This window comes from Amblyomma americanum, chromosome 10, assembly GCF_052857255.1.
Source record: "Amblyomma americanum isolate KBUSLIRL-KWMA chromosome 10, ASM5285725v1, whole genome shotgun sequence".
NCBI classification, from domain to species: domain Eukaryota; kingdom Metazoa; phylum Arthropoda; class Arachnida; order Ixodida; family Ixodidae; genus Amblyomma; species Amblyomma americanum.
In genome coordinates, this window is record NC_135506.1 from 63,966,588 (window position 1) to 63,987,098 (window position 20,511).

The 20,511-nt window shown below is 46.6% G+C and overlaps 1 long non-coding RNA gene across 1 annotated transcript in view; it reads left to right on the top strand.

Moving 5' to 3' along the window:
• Positions 1 to 857: 857 nt before the first annotated feature.
• LOC144107970 (uncharacterized) overlaps positions 858 to 20,511 on the top strand; it is a 47,192-nt gene continuing 27,538 nt past the window's right edge. The window contains exons 1-2 of the long non-coding RNA XR_013309447.1: positions 858 to 1,019; positions 15,275 to 15,438. This is a non-coding gene — a long non-coding RNA (uncharacterized LOC144107970). The remainder of the gene's footprint in view (positions 1,020 to 15,274; positions 15,439 to 20,511) is intronic.

A 20,511-nucleotide genomic window follows, 5' to 3' on the forward strand; every position in this document is an offset into this window, starting at 1 on the left:
AATACGCAGTAACTTAAATTTACAATGTACTTTTTTGCAGTTCTCATCTAATCTAACAATTATTCTACTCCCCTCTAATCTACCAATTAGTCGCGTACCAAACTTTTAGGGGTTTTCGGACCTTTTGGGTGCGAAATAAATTAGAAATGATATCGCACTTAATTTAAGAAAGTTGTTAAAAACGTCCCTAAGTTTTTTTTTTCTCTTCACCTTGCCTAATGAGTGAAGCTGTGTAAAACTCGGCGATGGTCAGAAGCCGTGTACAGTATTCCTTGACGCCCTTACACCCAGTGCTAACAGAGTTCTGTTGCAAAACGGTTGGTCAACGATCCGACAAAAGTTGCAATCTGTGTCCTCGAAAATAAGCAAGGAAAAAAGAGAATTATGTTATTTTGTTACCGTCCTGTGCGCATTAGTGCATACCACGTGAGGACGGCAGCTCTTGAAATAATACAGCAAACAGCCACTAGAATATTGATTAAAATACAGCGAACGCACTTTACTTCTCATTAAGTAAAGTGAGAGGAATCATGGCACAAAACGATTCTTAGAGATTCAATGAGCTGGTCGCTGTCTCTGTAAGAGATTTTCTAACCTAGTATGAGCAGCTCGCGACCACTACACCGGAATTATACGCGTGAGTATGACTACGACTTGACACAAACCATACCGCTGGGTACAGATGTTCTTCTTCTTGAAATCTGAATCTTGAAATCTCAATCAAATTTTCATCAACTTTGTCCATTCACTGCCATCGAAGCCAGGGGCGGCGCCGCGCGTGAACCGCGCTGCGTGCTGCGTGCAACTAGCTCCACGAGAACCGCCGAGCCGGCCGAGCCTCCCAGAACCGTCCCAGCCCTCGCTGCGTTCAGACGTTCTTCTCCCTTTCGCAGTCTACCTGCCCCAGGCCCTTTCTGACCAGCTCCCAGCGCGGACCTGTCCCGCGTCCGGTCGACCCAGCCTCCTGGACCCGTCCACGTCCCACCAGGCTCGACGCCTCTGCCTGTGCTGACCCAACCGTGAGTGGTTGCATGAGCAACAAACCTGCTGGTTTCTTTGCTGGCCACTTCTGCGGCATCGGCGCCCGATCAAATCGGCTGCGACAGACCGATTCGGAAGGCACAGTATTTCACCCTCGCTCGAGTAAACACTACTGTGCCTCGACATTCTTGTAGCATCTCAATTATGTCAGAGGCATGGCAGCTCAGTGATTATGCCTGTAACGATTATTTAACAGTATTAGCGCCGGTTTGTCTTCAATCTCAGGACTTCAAATGATTCTACCTTACGATTGCAGAGCTGCGTAGTCCGCAGCGCGAGGCACTAAGCGTCTCAGGGCGGGCGAACCGAGTCAACATGCTTGCTTGCGTGACTAGGCTAGATTCCGTCGACGCCCAGCGCCATTTTTGGGCCCTTCTGGCGACGCTGTTCCCCCAAATCGGCAGCCGTGACGGCGTACCGGCATTAGTTTTGTGCTGTTGGACATGAGACCATGCATTATTGCTGCGGCGCTTGAGTGATGTTCGGATTCCTTCTGAGACTAAACAGTGCCTTCTACCTTCCTATGTTGGGAACGTGGCATCCAGGAACCCCAGTCGGCGGCACTCTTGGTCAAATGACGCAGTGGTTAAGGCGCTTTGTGATAGCTTCCGTTCAAATCTGGCACACTCTACGATGCGGGAATTGCTTGAATCTGCTTAGCTAAAGCGGCGCCGCCTAGAACATGCTCGGTAATTCTACCGCAGCATAATAGCTCCGCGTGTAGTTCTCAATTAGTTCGCGGCACTGCCCTCTGGCCCAGCGGCGCACGTTCCGGGATCTTTTCTCGTAGACATAGAATGCTCGCCTGCTGGTTGCCCGACATTGAACGCTCGTTGATGGAGCTGTGTTTTCTCCTTGCCATGAGGAGGTCCCGCTGCTTTTACCGGATGCACCCGTAGTTCGCAGATCACAGGTATTTATCGAAGTGGCAGATCATTTAGCTGTTTTTGTGAGGCATTGGAAAGTTCGTCGGAACTGTCGTTGTGCATGACGAAGCACTACGTTGGCGCTCCCTATTTGGCAAGTAGATTTCTAAATCTCTTTCTCCCTCTTCTGCCAATCTCTTTTAGTGTGGTAGCAATACTCTGCGCGTTTTGATTTCGGGCATGCATAAGTACGTGCGGCCCTGAAGCCTGCTTTGTGGCAGGCGGCCCACCTTCCCACCGGATTATGACAAACACCTGGCAGGCTTTCAGGGCAAAAGACATCAGAATAAAGGCTTTTTGGGGTAAAAGACTTTAGTTCAAATTACTTCAGGTTAAAGGCGTTTACAGTGAAGGCCTTCAAAAAAAAATAAAAAAAAATCAAATCAAGTTTATTTCGTATTTACAGTACATGGTTTATGGGGTATATACATCAGGAGGCCCAAAAGTCGAGACTGCAAATAGGGCCTCCTAGGGCTACATGAACAGAATACATAAACCGGCGCATGCACAACAATTCGAGGTAAAATAAAAGGAAGGCAAATAAAGCGACAAAAAGGAAAGAAGTGTACAGAAAATGAATGTTACATAGTGATTGCAAACACAAAAACGTTATTAAACATCTAAGGATTCAAACAAGTGGTGTTTTAACATTTTTTTGAATTTATACAATGACATTGGGGTTTTCAGTGAAGGGGGCAAATTATTCCAAGTGGAGATGGTAAAGAACGATGTAGTTTGCTTTCCATAATTAGTCCGTACTTTTGGCAACAATAAATTGTTCGACAAAGCAAAACGCGTGGCGTTATTATTTGTAATTATATTTTCAGGGACAAAATTAACACATATGTACTTATTGATGACTTTGAAAAGAAAAACCAGGACCTGAAATTTCTGAAGATGTTCAAGGGGCAGGACATGTAGTGAATGGAACAAAGGTGCAGACGGCTGGGTAAAAGAAGAGAAAGTGATGATTCTAAGTGCTTGTTTTTGCATATAAATGAGTATAAAAAGATGAATTCTGTATGTGCTACCCCATGAAGTGATACAGTAATTAATATGGGAGTGTATGAATGCGTAATAGATTGAAAGCAACGTATCTAAGCTAAAGAACGGCCTTGTTCTGATGAGAGCCCTTATTCCGAAACGAATTTTATTAACAACGGAGGCAACATGATGATTAAACTTTAGGTTCGAGTCAACTATCACACCTAGAAATGTAGCAGAATGAGTTTGCGGTATTGAAACATTGTTGATAGTTATTGATAAATGTGAAGTAATTTTTCTTTGAGGGGCGTGAAATACCACAAAACTGGTTTTAGACGGATTAATTTTAATACAGTTAGCGTGACTCCAGTTCTCTAAAGAATGCAGCAACGAGTCAAGATTTGTGGTTAATTCAGAAGACGTGTTACCAGTTGCCATGATGGTTGTGTCGTCAGCGTACAAGAGACATTGGGTTGTATTTAAGTAAGTCTGGAGGTCATTAATATAGGTTAGAAAAAGGAGGAGACCTAGAATTGCACCTTGGGGCACTCCTTTATTAATTAGTCTAGGAGATGACAATATACCTTCAATGCACACGCTCTGGTACCTGTCGGATAAATAACTTTTGATCAGGGTCAACGCCGGGCCTGTAATACCATAGCTTTCGAGTTTAGAAAAAAGAATGCAGTGATTTATATTATCGAAGGCTTTGGTATAGTCTATGAAGACAGCGCCGGCTATCATACCGCTGTCGAGTTGTGTTTTGATCCAGTCAGAAAAATATAATAGGGCACTTTCCGTTGAATGACCACGTCTAAAACCGAATTGAAAAGGAGACAAGATACTACATTTGGCGTAATAGGAATGTATTTGTATTTCTAGTAGCTTTTCTACAACCTTGCTTAAAAAGGGAAGTATAGAAATAGGGCGGTAATTCTGCATTTGTGATCGGTCGCCTTTCTTAAATATTGGAACTATCTTAGCCCGTTTTAATTGAGTAGGGAAAACTCCTGTTTCAAAAATGACATTGATAACGTGACAGAGAGGCTCGCAAATTAGGTGCTTGATACTTTTAATATGGGAAAAATGTATATTGTCTAATCCAGCACCTGTGTTATTTAGGTTGCTTATTACACCTAAAACTTCCTGAGGCGTGCATGCTCTTAGAAAGAAGGACTGTGGCTGACGTGATAGAACAGGAACTTCAACGCTTTGAACTGTTTCAGACAAGGAAAAATATTCACAAAACGCATTGGCTATTGGTAAGGGGTCGCGCAGAGCTGAATCATCTTTCTCGATAGTCTTAATAGATTGTTGACTAGGTCTCGTGTTTATGAATTGATTAATCAGTTCCCACTTTCTTTTCGCATTACTACTGCTTTCGATAAGCTTGGTTTCAAAATCTTTTTTTTTTGCATTTTTAAGAGACTGGTTTATTTGTTCAGATAGAATCTTGTAGTGATGTAAAAGACGCGTATTAAATGGTTGTCGTTTTGTTTTTCTATATAAGTTCTCTTTTTTCCTCAATGATTCCAGTATATGTGGGGAAACCCAGGGACAGCGAGGTGCGCGATACCTTTTGGTCGTTATATGTCTTGTGCAGGATGTAACTGCAGCTGTTATGAGACTTGAGAACATATCAATGGCCTGTTCAGCGTCTGAGCTTGAAAAAATTGCTGAGAAATCTGCCCGTGTTATTTCATCATTGTAAGCCTGCATATCTAGTTTCGTCTGAACATAATTAGTTTTGTAGTCATGATGGGAGCTAAAGTAAAAAAACACCGGATAGTGGTCAGTGATGTTGACCTCTGCGACTCCCACATTCGGCGAAAGCTCAACATTAGATAGAACAGTGTCCAACAAAGTATATGGATTATGCGGCACGCATCGGGTCGGTATGTTTACAAGAGACTCAAAGCCAAATCCACTAAAGCAGTTAATGAACTCTTCATAACCTGGGCATGTACCATCAAGTAAATTAATATTGAAGTCACCCAATATTAGCGCGTTCTTGTTTTCGATAGATATTTTTTCAAGCGTAGCAGAGAAAGAGTCGCAAAAGTCAACAGTTGAACAGGAAGGGGAGCGATAGACAGTGCCCACGATTATTTTCTTTTTGTTGTACTGAGGCAAAAAATTTTCAATTTCCAGCCACAAGGACTCACACTTATTCACGTTATTCCTTAAATCATCCCGCCTATTGTATGAGAGGGAGGATGAAACAAACATGGCAACGCCCCCGTGGGGACTGCTACTGCGATGGAGAAATTCAGCATTGTAACCTTGTAAGCAGAACAGTTTTTCGTCTTCTGGGTGAAGCGATGTTTCCGAAAAACAGATAATTGAAAAGTGATGGTTTGTTAACTGTAGGAAGGTATCAACCTCATCGAAATGTTTCCTTAGGCTCCGGACATTAAAATGTACAGCCGAAGTAAGATTGTTTCCGCCTAGTTTATTTGCCAAATCTGAAGTTGAAAAATAATGCATTCACTAGACGGCTGATGCGGTTGAAGTTTCAGAAAAAACCTGCAGATCCTTCTCGGATGTTATCCTGAACACAGTGCTGTCTGTTGACTGACGTGCTCTGATGACACAATTGTTTGTCCAAAGGAACATCCATTTTTTTTTCTTTCTTTAGTTTCAGCGCCGCTCCAAACAGCCTTTTGTTAGATGGTGTGAGGTGTTCATTTACATACACAACATTTTCATGCAGGGCCGAGTAACCAAGACTTTTCGTTGTCAGCCGAGTCTTCCGAGCCTTAGCGAAGAACTCATTTCGCTTTTCGCGGGAACGAAAACGTGCTATCAGATTCTTCTCGTCAGAACGTGTAGGAACCCGATGCACAACTTCAAAATCCTCAGTCCCAACAGCACAGCTGATCTCGTCGCCCACTTTCTGCATTATCTGGATGCAGTCCTCACCATGTGTCAGTGGGATGCCTTTTATCTCAAGATTGTTAAGATGGGAATACTGCTCTAGCTCAGCCACATGGTGAGCCAGCTGCTTGTTGCTATCAGCAAGGCGCCTGTTGCTATCAGCAAGCGTTTTGCACTGGGCGTCGATGTCAGCTCGCGCGGTCTTTAGTTCTTCAAATGTTTGATTCATAAAAGTCATGCTTGACCTGAAACTTTCAATCTCAGCCTTTAATGCGTCAAATTCGCTTTTCGAACGCTGAGCTAGTTCTGATTTTGAATCGTTGATGGCTTGAAGCATTTCTTTCATTCTTTTTTCAAACATTTGCTTGAATTCTTCAAGTTCTTTTGCAAGAGACGCAACAGTCATTGTGCACAAACGATTCGAGGGCTGTTTTTCGCGAAAAATATATGACAGTCACACTGTACCTGCAGAAAACAAGGGGCTTGCTTAGCTGCTGCACGGGTAGCGTTGCCTGCAGCCTCGAATCGCCTGTGCAGCAATGATGGCTCGGTGATTCCCGCGACGGCTTATATCATCAGGTCTGCGTAGAAGGGCGCTGCTGTGGTGCCAGGATCCGTGCTTCGTTCAGGATGACCATGTAGATGCAGATGCGCATGTGCCAGGTAGCGATCTGCAGAAAACAAGGGGCTTGCTTAGCTGCTGCACGGGTAGCGTTGCCTGCAGCCTCGAATCGCCTGTGCAGCAATGATGGCTCGGTGATTCCCGCGACGGCTTATATCATCAGGTCTGCCGTAGAAGGGCGCTGCTGTGGTGCCAGGATCCGTGCTTCGTTCAGGATGACCATGTAGATGCAGATGCGCATGTGCCAGGTAGCGATCTGCAGAAAACAAGGGGCTTGCTTAGCTGCTGCACGGGTAGCGTTGCCTGCAGCCTCGAATCGCCTGTGCAGCAATGGTATATCTTCCATGTAAAGGTATTTAGGTTAAAAGGCCTGAAGGTAAAAGCCTTTAACATTCCTTTAGATCATATGCATACAGGTCAAAGACCTTTATGTTTAAGGCAAAGGGTGCATTTGCATTCGCAGTATGTAAGAACCTTTGACAAGAGGGTAGGCAAAAAAATTTAAAATTTTTAATTTTCACTTGTCTCGTTTATAAACGACATTCTTTCGTGCATCTGTTCCCGTGTCGCACTACTTCATAAGCTGTATAGTTCCCTTTAAAATAGCCTACTGAGCCGGAGTAACCGGATTCGAACCCGACAGCGGCGCCGGCGTTTCGATTCAGGCGAAACGCAGAACGCTCCCGTGTGCTGTTCGATGACTGTGCGCGTTGAAACCATTCAAGCGTTCGAAACTATTCCGGAGCACTCCACTACCGAACGTTTCTTCCTTTATACTTTCACTCCCTCATTTGTCCCTTCCCTTACGCTAGAGTTCGGGTGTTCACCGAGATATCCGATACAGTTACTGGGCCATTTTCTTCCCTCAGAAACCAATTTTAAATTTCCACCACCGATTTTTCCTCCACTGTTGGCTACTGTATACGTTTAGGTACACTTTTGTCTCTTAGCAAATACACCCCCTTTTTGTTTGTGCCTAGTTTCCTCTTCACCACTTTCAGCGTGCCTCCGTTCGTTACAGCGTGCTCGTTTCTTTCGTATGTAAACTTCCTTATGTCGGCTACCATACATTTATTAACTTTGATAGCTCTGCCAGTTCTGCCCTGTCTATGGAGTTAGACGTTTTCATACATAGACGTTTTATATTTCGCCTCCTGTGATAGGTTGCCGGTATCATGTCGAACCAGCCTACAGCCTATTTCTTCTGGGCTTTCGTGATGGAAGCTCTGTGATGTCGAATATCCATGGAGGCGAAATTCTAGAGGCATGTGTACCGTGCGATGTAAGTGCAGAGTAATGAACCCCGAGTGGTCAAAATTTCTGGAGCCATTCACAACGGCGTCCCTCATAGCCCGAGATGGTTTGGGACGTTAACCCCCCCCCCCTCCATAAACTAGAAACCCTTCGTTTCTTGCTTGAACAATAAAGTCGTAGGGCAGATTTAAAGCCGAATATCTCTTTGGCAGTGGTATCCTGAAATGAAACATTTATAATTGGTTTTGAAGGCAGGAAATAGCACAGTATGCCTCACACCTTCGGTGGACACTTGAACCGCGGCTTAAGGCAAGGGATACAGGAGGCAGTGAGAGAAGAAGAGATGCCCTAGTTTAGGGTTCTTGTATAATTTCGACCACCTAGGGATACTTAACGTGCGCTGACATTGCACAAAACACGGGCACCTTTTGCGTTTCGCCTGTTTCGTGATGCGGCCGCCGCCTTCCGGATCAAACCCATGTACACCGGTTCAATAGCCAAGCACAGCAGCGACTGCGCCACTGCAATGGGTCCTGAATTCTCTAATTTCACTCTAATCGGCAACTCATTCATGGTATTCCACTTCACTAGATTCTTACATTCCCTCTTCAAGTCTGATCTTATTCGATGTCTTACCATACAACGGTCGCTACAACGTACCTTTCTGAGGACTTCCGCATCCTGCACAACGTCAGAGTGAGCACATAGTATGAAGTCTGTAGCGTTACAATTGAGCTCTCCCACGGCCATTTCTTGTTTACTCGTTTCCGGAAGAACGTATTCGGTTTTCATAATTCGTAAATTGTTTCTCTCGACTAATAACACCTCCCTGCTATTCCCATAGCGCCTATGCCATCGGCTACTGCCTAATCTGCAGACTGCTGGCTCCTAGCCTTGGCGTACAAATCACCCATTAGTGCAGTGTGCTGTGTTTTTACTTTGCTTATTGCTGATTCCATGTCCTCAGGTTTCTATGATCTTGTTATCACAGCTGGATGCAGGCCCGGAAATCTGCGCCACCTTGAGTTTGTACCTCTTTTTAAGCCACCCTGTCTTATAATAAAATACTGGAGAAATCCTCTGTTGCGAGCTACATCTTGATTGATGAATTGAAAAATGAAAATTGGTTTTTCGGGAAAGGAAATGGCGCAGTATCTGTCACATAACGGCGGACAATAAAAAGCGCCGTAAGAGAAGAGATAAATGAGGGACTAAGATTACAAAGCAAGAAAGAGGTGCCGTAGTGCAGGGCTCCGGAATTATTTCGACCACCTGGGCATCTTTACCCGCCGCGGTGGCTCAGTGGTTAGGCGCTCGGCTACTGATTCGGAGTTCCAGGGTTCGAGCCCGACCGCGGCGGCTGAGATTTTATGGAGGCAGAACCCTAAGGCGCCCGTGTGCTGTGTGATATCAGTGCACGTTAAAGATCCCCAGGTGGTCGAAATTATTCCGGAGCCCTCCACTACGGCACCTCTTCCTTCCTTTCTTCTTTCACTCCGTCCTTTATCGCTTCCCTTACGGCGGACTTCAAGTGTCCGCCGATATGAGACAGATACGGCGCCATTTCTTTTTTCCAAAAACCAATTAATATTATTATTATTATTATTATTATTATCATCTTTAACGTGCACTGCCATCGTAGAGAACGCGGGCGCCTTTGCGTTTCACCTCCATCAAAACGCGGCCGCCGCGGTCGGGTTCGAACCCGGGTACTCCGAATCAGTAGCCGAGCGCCCTAACCACTGAGCCCCCCCCCCCCCCCCCCCCCCACCACGGCGTGTGAATCCCATACCTAGTTTTCGTCGGTCCACTAATCGCATTCGAGGCCTTACCATCCAGTGGTCGCAACAACGTACCTTTCCGAGGACCTCCACATCCTGCACTGTGCCAGAGTGAGCACATATAGTATGAAGTCTATTTCGTTTTTTTGCGTTATCATTGGGCTATCAAGGTACGTGCACTCCCTTCAACACTGCTTACGCTTCTTCTGTCCTCCTAATTTCACTAAGCCCTATGACATATCCCATTTATTACCCGCTAGTTCCTCGAACAGCACTGTTAGGCTGTCATCTTTGCATACTGTTTCTAGCGGTAAACGGTGTAGGTTCAGTTTCTAATGGCAGGCTGACCGGAGTCAGAGATTCAGAGAGATCGAGTGAATTGAAAATTTAGCTGTATATTCCGGGCTACGCCCAGATTATTCTCATCCAGAAATGCACGTGCGATGGCCCATGTTATGTTGCCATAAACAAAGTACAGTTTTTGAGGAAACCTACTTCTGAGCAGAAGTGCGCTCTGTGCTGTGGCGCAGGACAGCGAGTAACGGCATGTGGTATCTGAAGTAAGACATATAGTCTATGCTTGTTACACCGGCTTGTCGCGCAAAGATGACATCCATGCGAGATGCACATCTTGCAACGGCTTGAAGTGGGTTGCTAACTAATGTGACCTCGAGTGATTCGCGCATGAACATTGCCAACCAGTCATTTCCTAGCGTCGATGTAAAAGTCGACTATGCCATGGCATTGAATAGCCGCTAGTTTCTTTAACAGCACTGATCACTAGCCTCACTAATTTCACTGGATAAGGTCGTAGCGGTATGCGCTACGAGGTTGTTTCCTATGGCGCCCTGTCCGGAGCCAGAGGTTCTAGCACCCTCCGATGCGTCACATGTCTCACCGCAGCCTTTGTCAGTTGCTGCGCAGCCACTCACGGCCGAGGGCCGACGTTTAATTTTGTTTGGCCAAGTGCTACACCACCGTGCCCAAATCCTTTTCTGGTTAGAGTGCGTTGCCGGTTCTAGTCACGATCAGGCCGCACAATTATGGAATTTCATCTACACATGGAGTTTTTCTTTTTTAAAATCCCGGTCGAGAATTGCGCGGCCGCGGAATTCGAAACACGGACCTCTTGCACGCCAGCCGGATGCTCTACTTGCGCGCCCCTGCTGCACCTTTCCAGCGCTTTACGTTAACAATCTCATATGAGCGCGAGCGTGCATGCATGTTATTTGAATATCGTAGGAAACAAATCATTCCCTCTCTATATCACAAAAAGCGCTCAACTACCAAATCTACAAGAGATGTATCACCGAGTTTACTTAGCAACATTTTCTTTGACCAAGTCAAGGTTTGGCTGGCATTTATTGAGGATTTGGTTTGCGCAAAGTGGTAATGAATGTATCACCTGTCCCCTCAGTTCTTTTCACTTCTCTATTCTGCCTGCTATCCTTTATTTCCGTTGCCCCAGCTCAGGTGCTTGAGTATCGATGACAGATGTCTGGGCTAGAAAACATATTTTCCTACCTTTTTTCTGTTATTTTAATAAAAAAAAAACACTACCACCAATGTATCACCTTGCACTGTACAGAGAACGTTTACATTGGGGAAAAGAGCTATGCTAGTGGGCTTTTTTTTATGTCCTCGTTTCTACACGTTGCTCGTAATTTTTTGCATAACACCCAATTGCGCAGGTGTCAGAAGCGCATTCTTTTATTCAAGATTTTTTTATTAGTGTACCGTATAGTAGGCGCGCCCATCAGCAAATCCGAGAAGTGCCGCTATGTAAGATTATTCAAATTGCAGAATAGTTATATGCTATCAGAAAACAGAACCATTCGTACTCTTCCAACAGAGAAGAAACTAGGCATCAGGCTTCTCGATGTTCTTTAAGATAAAGCCCTTTTTGTAGTACAATAAAAAGCAAGATTTAGGTATACTTCGACGCTGTTTATACAAATTTAGCATTGGACGCAGGGCTTGCTTAAATAATTTCCGCTCAGTCCACTATGCAACAAAAATTGTCAGATGGCAACCATGCTGGTGGCACGTGCTTTAGGGTCAGCTTACTATGCCAAATTTTTCAAACGCGACAGTTTGCTGGTTGTCGAAGCATTGGTTCCTTTTAACAGCTGCACTACACGCCGATATTCAGATTGGTAACATGGCCAGATTACAATTAATTTATCGCGAGATATGGCATGAATTTTAGCAGCTGTCAGTCACCGTCAGTTACGTTATGTCAGCGCTCTTGCTTGTAATATTTTCAATGCATAGACCTAATACGCACTTCTTCCTGAAGGCTCAGTGCATAAACTTTGCACTGCTGCTGCTCTGACGCTGCAAATATAATAAAAAAGAGCTTTTTCGTAATATTTTTTCTAAATGTTCCTCACTAGAACGATATCGGCAAAACGCGGACTGAAGCTGCTTGCCACGGGTATTGAAGCGCTAAGCTTTAAAGCCAACACAACGAAAAAACAAGCACCGACCATTCGTTGTAAAAATGACCTTACGGACCCGGTACGGGGGCCTTATTCATAATGAAAGAAAATTAATGAAGCTCGGTTGTATCTTTCATTATATGAAGTAAGCAGCGGGAGTATATCAGGGGCAGATTGCCTTCGATGTGATTAAGCGTGTGTGCCGTCTTTTCAATATGAAAATATTTCAAGTAAAGCCTTGTCGTCTTGTTCTATCCTTTTCCAGTGATCTTCGTGCTACCCAGTCGATGGCATAGGACTCGGAGACGGCATGATCCGCGAGTGCATTTGTTGCCACGCGCTTGATCTTGACATCATTGTGGTGTTGCTGCAACCTATTCTGCCAATCCTCTGTTTCAGCAATGTAGATATGCTCATCAGCGCAGGGAATCCTGTATGCAGTACCCGGGAATTTGTTCTTTACTTTGTCCTTGCCTGTTACCATCGCGTTTCTAAGCTTCCGCGTGACCGTGACCATCGCGTGTCTAAGCTTCAGCGTGGGCACATGTGTGACGTCGACTTCGTAAAATCGGAATATGCGGGATAAACTTTCGCTTTCTCTGAGGATGTAGAGTATCGGAATCCTTTTCTTCTGTCGCTGAGGCTGCTGCGGCGGTGGGTGAGATAGGCGATTCTCAACTTTCCGTATAAAAGATAGCCCGTAGACGAACAGGTCACGGCGAATGGTACCCAGATCCGTCGCTTTCTCTTCCAGCGCAGAGCAGAGCTTTACCGCACGGCGGACAAGTGAGGGGACAACGGACTTTTTGTGACAGGCCGGGTATACGGAGCTCAAGTTGAGGTACATGCTAGTGCACCCATCCTTCTGGAATACAGTGAATGATATTCCTGGCCCATCGCGTTTCACCAGAATGTCCAAAAAGGCAGACTGCCGTCTACTTCCTCTTCCGTAGTAAACCATATGGCCAGTTTTATGCTGTTGAGGTGCAAAAGAAATGCTCTAAGCAGATTTCTTCATTATGCCGAAGCATCCGTCCACATAACGAGAAAGAATTTCGGGCGCGGCATGAAGCTTGAGAGGCGCGATCCTCCTGTGTCTCCATTGTCAAGTTCGCAGTGGTGACAAACTTATGGACCCATAGCCGTGCCATGGAGATTATTATATATGTTCTTTTGGAACGTGAGATAAGTGTTCGACAAACCGAACTGAAGAAGTCGTCTGAGGTCTGGAACTTCATAAAAACTAACGTACCCATTGACCTGGGCATCAGGGTTTGCACAGATAACGCTCCAGGCGGATGCAACCCTGCCGGAAAGAACCCCAGTTGAAGTTCCAGACTTTGGTCGGGCTCTTCGAGTTTTGGCTGTCGAACACCTATTTCACGTTACAAGAGAACGTATTCATACCAGGTCCATGGTATGGCTATGGGAGCATCAATTTCTGTCAACACTGCTTGACAATGGAGTCACTGGAGTCCCGCGCCCCCTCAAGCTACACGCCACGCCAGAAAGTCTTCCTTCATTATGTAGACGACTACTTCTGCATAATCGAAAAACCGGCTCTTAGAACATTTCTTTTGCACCTCAACAGCATGAACCTGTCGCACAGTTTACTACGGAAGAAAAAGCAGACGGTCGTCTGCCTTTTTTAGACGTGCTGGTGAAACACGACAGCCCTGTTATGTCATTCAGTGTACTCTAGAAGTACACGCTCCATGGGATGTACTTCAACTGCAGTTCGGTACACCCGGGTTGTCACAAGAAGTTCTCGCCTTGTTCTCACTTGTCCGCCGTGCAGAAAAGCTCTGTTCTACGCCGGAAGAGAAAGCGACGCATCTACATACCGTTCGCCGTGACCTGATGTCTTCGGCCTATCTCAGTTCTTTTATACGTGAAGTCGAGAATCGCCTAACTCACCCTCCGGCACAGCAGCCTCAACGGCAGAAGAAAACGATTCCGATATCGTACGTCCCTGGAGTAAGCGAAAGCTTATCCAGGTTATTACGATCTTACGAAGTCGACGTCGCACATGTACCTACGCAGAAGCTCAGATATGCAATGGTTACAGTGCAGAAAAGAAAAAGGTAAAGAAAGAGAAGTCCCCAGGCATTGCGTACAAGATTCCCTGCGCCGAGTGTGAGCATGTCTACATTGGTGAAACAGGCGATTTGCGTAAAAGGCTGCAGCATCACCACAATGCTTTCAAGAACAAGCGCGTGACAACCAACGCACCGGCTGATCATGCTGTCTCCGAGGGCCAGGACATCGACTGGGACGGCGCGAAGATTATTGGAAAAGTAAAGAGAAAGACGACACGGCTTTAACCGGAATCTTTTCATATTCACACGAAGGCATACACGGTTAATCGCACCGAATGCAATCTGCCCCCGAAATTCTTCCGCAGCTTCCGTCATATCATAAAACGTATATAACCTACCTTCTTCGTTGAGTAAAGGTACTGCGCAAAATAATACAAACATGGACGAGAAAGGCACAAGGACAGGCGCACGTCCTTGTGCCCTTCTCGTTCATGTTTGTATTATTTTGCGCAGTACCTTTACTCAACGATGTACGACCGATTCGCCCAACAACATGCACTCCTGATAACCTACCTACATTTATTTTCTTTCGTTGGGAACAAAGCCCCCAAAGCGGGGCCAAAACGCTATTTTTCTTAACGAATGGTCGGCGTTTGAAGAATTCATCATGAACATACCCGACCAGACTTGATTCCGTGGAACCTTGAATTTCAAAGCCAAAACAATGAACCGAACTGAACTCCACGTATACGAGGGGTGTATATATCGCGACTTAACTCTAGGCCACAGACTGAGGCATCATTGCATTGAAGGAAATCATTGTTAATGCGCCGACGTTGAGTTGAGAATCAATGAGGGATAACCGTTCGCTGCACAACCTACTCAGTCTATGTCAAACAATCGTCGAGGCTGGCATAGCGTGAGGAGAGATAGCTCGCAGTGAGGCACTAACTCCCTGTGTATAGCATGCGCGCCAGAGAGCAGACGGTGATGCCTTGAAAAGGTAGTGCTAGTGCAACGGAAAAGGCGAAGAAAATGTACAAGATTTCAGGTGCCTTCCGACCAAAGGAAGATGGAGTAGAGGGTGTAAGTTACCTGTACTTAAGCCGCCGTCTATCACGCAGCGCTCAGGCAAACTTCCGCGGGCACAATGTACAGCAGTCGTAGCCGCTGGATTGCTTGTGGGCAGCTTGTGTAGGCCCTGATAGGGAAAAAAGAAGACCTCTCATTCCTGATCGTGCCGAACAATTAAGAATTAGGATAACACACAAGACATCTGATTACCTCTCCTTCGTTTCCTTCCTTTCAGCACACCTGGGACCAGCCCTTCACGCGGTCATCAGAACCGTTGGCTTAGTCCCTTGCCTGCTTCAGCTTCGTACTACAGTGACCTTCACCCGAACTTGACCTTCAGCCTAACTTGACCTTCACTCGAACTTGACCTTCTAATACTTTAAAAAGACATGGACCCAAGTACGTTGGAGTCACCACATTTTATTAAACTGCGGATGCAAGCAGTAACGTGCACATGCTTCAGAGGCGCAAAATATGCAAGGGAGCGAAACGTGAATGAGGTGGATTGCGTTGTCGCGGACTTAGTATTGACTACGCTTGAGTGTTCTACCTCTCCCGTGGCAATGCGAAAGCGGAAATAGAAAGGGTCGAAGCTTTTAATCAGTAATTCAGAAAAGGGACTGACCTGAGGTACTCACAAAAAGTCGAGGCGAAAATTACGATGTCGTCCAGGTAGCAGCGACAACTTTTTCATTTAAGCCCGCGGAGCATGGTGTCATATAAGCCAGCTTGTATGACGAAAACTCTCTTCTTTTTGTCCTCTTCATGCATGGGGATATGCCAGTAGCCGGATCTTAGTTTAAGACTAGAGAAAAATTGAGCACCTTGGAAACAGTCTAGGGGGTCGTCAATCCGAAGAAGTGGATAAACATCCTTTCGAGTGATCATATTGAGGGCACGATAGTCGACGCAAAAGCGTACTGAGCCATCCTTCTTTCGGACCGGCACAACTGATGAGGACAAGGACTTGAACAAGGGCCTATGATGTTGCGTTTGAGCATGTCGGTTACATTATCTTGAATAGTTTCGCGCTCTGTAGAAGACACGCGAAACGGGCGGCGGCGAGTGATGCACGAACCTTCAGTGTGGATACGATGCGTAGCCGTCGAGGTTTCGTCCAAACGTTTTGACTGGGTATCAAAACAAGCGGCATGTTTGTTCAACAGGGCTAGAAATTCTGCTCTTTGAGCAGGCGAGAGATCGTTGCTGATAGAACCGGAAATAGCTGCAGGATAAGCAACAAGGGACGAAATGGCGAAGCTTGATGGGAGCGAGGAAAGAACGGTGACATGTTGAGCGGTAGGCACAGAAGCGGCTTTGGTGCCTGCGCGCAGACTAGTGCTCCGATGTAGCATTGAACGCAGTCAAAATAGCAGTCCCATTAACGAAGCGAAGAAGGGAGGCGACGAGAAGAATGCCCCTGGAGAGAATACGGGCATTGGGTGTGCCGAAAACGTCGCCAGAATTGACGTGAGCAGAAGCAGCGGAGTGGACATCTTCGGAGCCGGGATAAACTACATGGACTGCGGTGTTGATCAAGTGATGAGAAAGCACTGCAGGAGCGTCAGAAAGGTCGGGTTCAGCAACTTTCCGAGTACGAGGGCAACACATAATGAAGGCTTGAGCGGAGTGGAGAAAATCGCAGCCCAGGATGAGGGGGTGAGCACAGGAGGGAAGTATAGGAACTCGATGTGGTGCAGGATGCAGTTAATAGTGACGCGTGCTGTACACAGACCGGAAGGATGCATTGATTCTTCATTAGCAACACGGAGAGAAGGGCCGCAGTAAGGAGTGCGCATTTCGCGAAGATGGGAACACAAAGCAGAACTGATGATGGAAACAGCGGCGCCGGTATCAATCAATGCTTCTACAATACTGCCTTCAACATCAACGGTTGACAGGTTCGACGGTGGCAAAGGAGGAATTGAACGATGGGCGGGTGGTGCAGCTTTACCTCCGGAAACTGCACAATTTAGTTTTCCGTGTGGCGACCAGGGCTTTGAGAGGCTGGATGTAGAGACGATGAGGGGCGGCGGAACGGTGTCAGGGAGCGGCGGCGCGACGACCGGACGTTCGACGAGTGGTCTGGAGAGGGCGACGGAGAGAAGCGGGGAGGACCGCTGGGAAGAAACGTTGGCTTGTAAGGATACAACGCGTACGTGTCGTCATGAGGAACATTAGCGGCAAAAGTAGGGTGGTAACCATACGATGATTAGGTTTCGTGTTTGCGAATGTGACCAACCTGGTTACGCTCGTCGCTCTGACGCCGGCGACAAACACGGTCAGCATGTCTACGAATTCCGCAGTAGTAGCAGAATGGACGAGGCGGAGCCGGCCGCCAAACCGCTGGGTATGTTTCGGGTCGCTGGGATAAAGAGGCGAGTCTGCTGGACGGGAGGCGGATGTGAAGGATACACGGGAGGAGCGGGCGACCCACCAACCTGGGCATATGTGGGTACACACAGGATAACAGATGGTTCGGGTGCCGCAGGGCGAGGGACGGAAGCGAGCTCATCCTTGATGAGATCACGCAATGGCGAGGTCGGAGGCCGGTGCTGATGGGATTCTACCGGCAGTAAGGTGGAGCCGTGCAGCTCCTCTCGGATGATGGAGCGACTGAGAGAGCGCAAGTCCGCATCGGTTGAAAGGCGAGGGTCCAAGGCGTCTTGAAAGCGGAGTGATTGGAGTTCGTCAAGAAGGTGATATGTGGTGCGGATATCGTTGACTGAGGTAGGATATTGGCCAGCAAGCGTGGTAAAAGCAAATGAGCTGATGCCTTTAAGAATGTGACGGACTCGATTGTACTCAGACATTGCACTGTTGACACGTCGACACAGGTCTAATAAATCTTCAATGTAAGACGTGTAAGATTCGCCGGGCAGCTGGACACGCGCATTTTACTTTTTTTGTAGATGGCCGGGCATGCACCAGCAGTTCCAAAAATTTGCCGAAACTGCGAGGTAAAGTGGGTTCAATCTGAGATAGCATCCATGAACCAAGTCTTGGCCACGGCGGTTAAATAAAATGAGACTTGGATGAGCTTGATGGCAGAGTCTCAACGAATGTAGGCACTTACATGGTTGTACTGGTAGAGCCAGACCTCGACGTCATCACAACGGAGACCCGCAAATGTAGGAGGCTCCCGCTGAAGGATGGTGACGGTCCACGTCTGGTGTACAGATGACGGAGGGGCAACAGGTGCGTTGGAGTCAGGGCTCTGGACGGAGGAATCAGCAGGAAGGGGAAGAACACCTGCTGAGACACCGGCAAGGACCACGGAAGCGTCACTGCGATGTTGGTCGACGGGTTCAATCTTTGGAGATGGTCCGACCAGGCGACGACCGGAACATAGTTGCAGTGTTGCGATGGAGAGGACGCAGGATCGAGAGTAGCCTCGAGCACTTGTGAGAGTGTGGACGAAGGGATCTTTTATTGCCACTCGCAAGTATGGCGGCCACTCCTCCGAAGACGAAGATACGCGATTATGATCAATATTTACAGTTTAAGACTAGGGTCGCGCACTGTGCTTACACGCTTACAATATATATAAAAGCTTATAAGCAACCTAGGTGGGACACATAAGAGGTAGATGGGCCACATAGGTCACGTGATCTTGCGAAATCGTCACAACCAGCTTACAGAATTGTGTACAAACCGCCTATTGTGACCGGTGGGAGCTAAATTACTGATTGGAAGACGAAAGGAGCAACCTGGGTCTCACAAGCCACATCGATGGCTGTACTTGGAGACACCTGCCAGGGCGCATGGCTTACCCGCTTTACCACCGCGCTTTGATAGAGATGATGACTCGGCGATCTATGTATGCAAAGGACAGGACTAATTCCGCTGATATGAGGATTACCCCAAAAGCAGTATAGCACGATGCTGTTGAGGTGGAAAGTATCCCCTGCAGCTTTTCACCGAAATTAGCCAGCGGTTAACTTTTGGTTCCTCATATTTAACATAGCGCCAGCAGCTTCACTATGATATCATTCAATAAGGTTATCAATCTTGCTAATTGCGCGCAGAGAATCCAAAAACAGTTTTGAAACGAAAGCAAACAGTATAAATAGAAAAAATGGGTGGTTTAATGTCCCGAAGCAACACATGGCTGTGAGGGACGCCGTATAAAGAGCTCCGGACTCATACTTGAGGCTTTGACGCCCCCAAAGAACAACCTGAGCAATGTGCTGACATCTCGCAGTGCACGCATGTTTCTCCTCTGGCGTCTTCAGAGGGTAGAGCTACGCATGTCTCTGGTCACGGCACTCTCGGGGAGCTTATAAGTAAGATGGTAATGAGCTCGCGCTGAGAAATTTTTGATATGCCAAATTAAGGTCATTGCAGTAATTATCTAGCTAGACGTAGACACTATTGTCGATGCAACATTTCGAGACAGGACGAATCAGTTGCATTTGTGGACGGCTAACTGAACTACAACGAGAAAACTTCGAAGGAAGTAACCCTGTTTGAATAGACTGATAACTATTGAATCTGCCACCTCGTAATACATCTTGTTTGAGCCGCTTCGAAAGAATAGTTTCTAGGAATAAAATAAACCACTAATGAATGCAGAGCAAGTTACATACACAATCTGGACGGTTAGAATCAAGCGCAAATCCCATTTTTTAAATCATATAGCAATTGTTTACACCCTCTAGCTTTGCTTATCAAGTTGGGGCATCATTATTGAGCCTGCTCCATCATCAGCAGGCTGACTATGCCATTTGATATCATGAAATGCTCAGCTCGCAAGCACGAGATCAGTGAATAAAAAAAAAAATCAGGACCCCCGATAGCGGCGCCCCTCGCAGCGTATATGCCTATTTTTGACGTACACGCGTATAATATGCTTGTGCCTTTCTTACGCTACGTGACACCTACGGTAAGCGAAGTCATTCTCAGTGCTTTAGATAGTACATACCCATTCCTCTTTAGCAAATAGGCAAATTTGGCATGACCTAATTCGTTAAGGGCAATGTGGAGGACAAATGCGAACCAGGATGGAATGCTGCATACTAAGGCAAGTCTGAGCGCTCGAAAGCGTCCCCATTTCCGCTCGCATCATGCAGCATTGGTTGAAGTGCGACGGTTTTCATCCATCGGGTGGATACACCCTGCATGACAAGCCTGTATGCAACGGAGCCAAAGATAGCAACCTCGCGTAACGTATGTCCGTGGCCAGTAAGAGTTCAGTGGTTGTGGCCTCAATTTTGTGCGCCAGGAGCAGCAAAAACGCGTACCGGTTTGTGTCAACAATTACTCTAGGCTTGCTCTGCTTGTGCCCAGAGTAGTTGCGTACCTACTTCTCAAGCCACACCCCAAGCATTCACTGATCTCCGCTAAGACAATTTGGAGTCTGGGCCCGCCCGCAGCGCCACCGCGTTCGTAGGAGCTTCCATTTGTTATTTTCGCCTAATAATAAACGCAAATTTTTCTTAGACGGTTGGTGTTGAAGCGAGTTTAAAACGA